The sequence below is a fragment of the Arachis ipaensis genome, chromosome B05, assembly GCF_000816755.2.
Source record: "Arachis ipaensis cultivar K30076 chromosome B05, Araip1.1, whole genome shotgun sequence".
In the NCBI taxonomy this organism is placed as follows: Eukaryota; Viridiplantae; Streptophyta; class Magnoliopsida; order Fabales; family Fabaceae; genus Arachis; species Arachis ipaensis.
The window spans coordinates 28965808-28970412 of NC_029789.2; the positions used below are offsets into that span (position 1 = coordinate 28965808).

General features: G+C 41.0%; 1 long non-coding RNA gene across 1 annotated transcript in view; it reads left to right on the forward strand.

Annotated features, from left to right (window-relative positions):
- Positions 1-4605, forward strand: part of LOC110262793 — a 15480-nt gene that overhangs the window by 9185 nt on the left and 1690 nt on the right. The gene's annotated exons all lie outside the window — the stretch shown is intronic.

Here is a 4605-nt window from a genome sequence, read left to right on the forward strand (position 1 = left end):
TTAATGAACAATGAACATCTTAGATAGGAACAAGCGTGTTTGAATAGAAAACAGAAATACTTGCATTAATTCATCGAGACACAGCAGAGCTCCTCACCCCCAACAATGGAGTTTAGAGACTCATGCCGTCAAAGAATACAAAGTTCAAATCTAAAATGTCATGAGATACAAAATAATTCTCTAAAAGTTGTTTAAATACTAAACTAGTAGCCTAGGTTTACAGAAAATGAGTAAACTGTAACAGATGGTGCAGATATCCACTTCTGGGGCCCACTTGGTGTGTGCTGGGGCTGAGACTTAAGCAATTCACGTGCCTAAGGCTGTTTTGGGTGTTCAACGCCAGGTTTGGATCCATTTCTGGCGTTGAACTCCAACTTTTGATCCTTTTCTGGCGCTGGACGCCTGAATTGGTCTGAGGACTGGAGTTGAACGCCAGTTTACATCATCTATCCTCGTGCAAAGTATGGACTATTATATATTTCTGGAAAGCCCTGAATGTCTACTTTCCAACGCAATTGAAAGCGCGCCATTTTGAGTTCTGTAGCTCCATAAAATTCACTTTGAGTGCAGGGAGGTCAGAATCCAACAGCATCAGCAGTCCTTTTTCAGCCTGAATCAGATTTTTGCTCAGCTCCCTCAATTTCAGCCAGAAAAATACCTGAAATCACAGAAAAACACACAACTCATAGTAAAGTCCAGAAATATAAATTTTTCCTAAAAACTAATAGAATTAAACTAAAAACTAACTAAAACATCCTAAAAACTATATGAAATTAACCCCAAAAAGCGTATAAAATATCCGCTCATCACAACACCAAACTAAAACTGTTGCTTGTCCTCAAGCAACTAGACAAATAAAATAGAAGACTAATAAGTTGAGAAGCAATAATATCTCAGAGTTTTTGAGTGAAGCTCAGATTCTAATTAGATGAGCAGGACTAGTAGCTTTTTGCTTCTGAACAGTTTTGGCATCTCACTTTATCCATTGAAGCTCAGAGTGATTGGCATCTATAGAAACTTAGAATTCAGATAGTGTTATTGATTCTCCTATTTCAGTGTGATGATTCTTGAACACAGCTATTTTATGAGTCTTGGCCGTGGCCCTAAGAACTTTGTTTTCCAGTATTACAGTAAGAACAAGGAACGAGTCCACCTTAGTGATGATGGCATTTCCTTCTTGAGGCACCAGTGATGTTCTTGAGCTCTTTTATGTCTCTTCCTTGCCTTTGTGGCTTGATTCCTAGTGATTTTTGGTATTTCTATCCTCAGTTGCTTCCAATAATTATGTGAAGGGAAGTGCATCCCCTGAGGTATCTCAGGGATATCTTGATTTGCAGCCACATGTTCTACCACTGAGCTATAGATCCTGCACATAATTGTTTTACCACACCAAACTTAGAATTTTGCTCGCCCTCGAGCAAAAGAAGAAGGAATAGATGAAGAAGGAGATGTGGAAAAAAAAACTAGGATTATGAGGAGGGAAGGTGGGGATCCTGTGGGGTCTACAGATCTTGAAATGATCCTGTGGGGTCCACAGATCTTGAGGTGTCAAGGTATTTACATCCCTGCACCAATTTAGGCATGCAAAATGCCCTTGCACACAACTCTGGACGTTCAGCGCCAGGTTGGTGCCCATTTTGGGCGTTCAACGCCCATTTACTAGCCATTTCTGGCGTTGAACGCCAGAACCATGCTTGTTCTGGGCGTTCAGCGCCAGGATGTTGCCCATTTTGGGCGTTCAGCGCCAGAACCATGCTCTGTTCTGGCGTTGAACGCCAGACAGGTGCTTCCTCCAGGGTGTGATTTTTTTTTCTGCTGTTTTTTGATTCCGTTTTCAATTTTTAATATTTATTTTGTGACTCCACATGATCATGAACCTAATAAAACATGAAAAACCATGAAAATAAATAAATAAAAATTGGGTTGCCTCCCAACAAGCGCTTCTTTAATGTCCTTAGCTGGACCTTAGACAATCACTTTTGATCCTACTAAGTATGATCTGAACTTGTCAATGGCGTAAACCACTGCAAGTAATTCTTTTTCTGTGGTTATGTAATTTTTTTGGGCATCATTTAGAACGCGACTGGCATAATAAATGACATGCAGAAGCTTGTCATTCCTCTGTCCCAATACTGCACCAATGGCATGATCACTGGCATCACACATTAGCTCAAATGGTAATGTCCAATCTGGTGCAGATATGACTGGTGCTGTGACCAGCTTAGCTTTCAGCGTTTTAAACGCCTGCAGACACTCTGTGGCAAACACAAATGGCGTGTCAGCAGCTAGCAGATTGCTTAGAGGTTTTGCGATTTTTGAAATAGGATAAATAATTCCAGCCTCTAGTAATTTGGTGACCTCTTTCTGCACCACTTCCTTCATGGCTGGATTTAGCCGCCTTTGTGGTTGAACCACTGGCTTGGCATTATCCTCTAATAGGATTTTGTGCATGCATCTAGCTGGGCTTATTCCCTTAAGGTCACCTATGGACCACCCAAGAGTTGTCTTGTGTGTCCTTAGCACTTGAATAAGTGTTTCCTCTTCCTGTGAATTTAAAGCAGAGCTTATGATCACTGGAAAAGTATCACCTTCTCCTAGAAATGCATATTTCAAGGATGGTGGTAATGGCTTGAGCTCGGGTTTAGGAGGTTTTTCCTCTTTCAGAAGAAATTTCAGAGGCTCTTTCATGTCCTCTGAATCCTCCAAATCAGGATGAACATCTTTAAAGATGTCTTCCAACTCTGATTCGAGACTCTCAGCCATGTTGATCTCTTCTACCAAGGAGTCAATAAGATCAACTTTCATGCAGTCTGTTGATGTGTCTGGATGCTGCATGGCATTGACAGCGTTCAACTTAAACTCATCATCATTGACTCTCAGGGTTATTTCCCCCTGTTGGACGTCAATGAGGGATCGTCCAGTTGCTAGGAAGGGTCTTCCTAGAATGAGAGTAGCACTCTTGTGCTCCTCCATTTCCAGCACAACAAAGTCAGTGGGAAAGGCGAATGGCCCAACCCTGACAATCATGTCTTCAATCACGCCTGATGGGTATTTAGTGGAGCCATCAGCAAGTTGAAGACATATCCGGGTTGGTTTAACTTCTTTAGTTAAACCAAGCTTTCTGATAGTGGATACAGGTATTAGGTTGATGCTTGCCTCGAGATCGCATAAAGTTGTCTTGGTACAATTATCTTCCAATATGCATGGTATCAGAAAGCTCCCGGGGTCTTTAAGCTTTTCAGGAAAGCTTTTTAGAATGACTGCACTGCATTCTTCAGTGAGGAGAACTCTTTCTGTTTCTCTCCAATCCTTCTTATGACTCAAGATCTCTTTCATGAACTTGGCATAAGAAGGTATTTGCTCAAGTGCCTCTGCAAATGGAATCTTTATTTCAAGAGTCCTGAGATAATCTGCAAAGCGAGCAAATTGCTTATCCTGCTCCTCTTTCCGGAGTTTTTGAGGATAAGGTATCTTGGCTTTATATTCTTCAACCTTAGTTGCTGCAGGTTTATTGCCTACAGAAGTGGTTGAAGAAGCCTTTTTAGAGGGGTTGTTATCAGCATTTGTGTGTGTCTGATCCCTCACTAGCAATTGAGTGCCAGAGTCAGAAGCTGGAGTGACGTTAGACGCCAGCTCCCTGTCTGTTCCTGGCGTCTGAACGCCAGAAAAGTGCCTATTTTGGGCGTTCAGCACCGGATCCTGCCCATTTTGGGCATTCAACGCCAGATTCTTGCCCATTTCTGGCATTGAACGCCAATCCTGCCTTGTTTCTGGCGTTGAACGCCAGTTGTGGGCATGGTCTGGGCGTTCAGCGCCAGCCTTCCACCAATTTTCTGGCGTTTTAGCACCAGAATTAATTTTTCCTGGGCTCTTACTGTCCTCAGGTGAATCTTTGGTGGGTTGCTCATTTCTTGACTTTTTGCTGCCTTGAGGTGAGATATTTAATGTCTTCCCACTTCTTAATTGAACTGCTTGGCATTCTTCTGTTATTTGCCTTGACAACTGCTGCTTTGTTTTCTTAAACTGTTCTTCCATATGTACATTAGCCATCCTTGTCTCTTGTAGTCTATCTTTGAATTCGGCTAACTGCCTTGTTAGGAAGTCCAATTGCAATTTGTAAAAATTGTGCCAGAAACTCTGTAGGTTCTTCCTGTGGAAGACCGGAATACTGGCAGCTTTGCTGCACCATGATAATGAGCTGATGATTCAACTCAAAGCTACTGACTCCAATGGAGGGTATGCAGATACTACTCCCATATGAAGCAGTAGAGGGGTTAGAATATGACCCCAGAGTCCTCCTGGACTGTTCATTTCCGCTTAGGTCCATGATGGAGAAAGGGAGATGATGTAAAATAGAAAAAATATTTTATTTATTTATTTATTAATTTATTTCGAAAATAAAATAAATCAAAATAAAATAAATAAAAATGAGTAAAAGATTTTCGAAAAAGTGAGGAGAGAGAAAGTGGTTAGGAGATTTTGAAAAAGATATGATGATTTTTGAAAAAGGTTTTAAACTTTGAAATAAAAATCTGAATTTTTAAAGGAGAGAGAAAAACAATAAGATAACACAGGATTTAAAATTTTTAGATCTGAGGTTCCTTA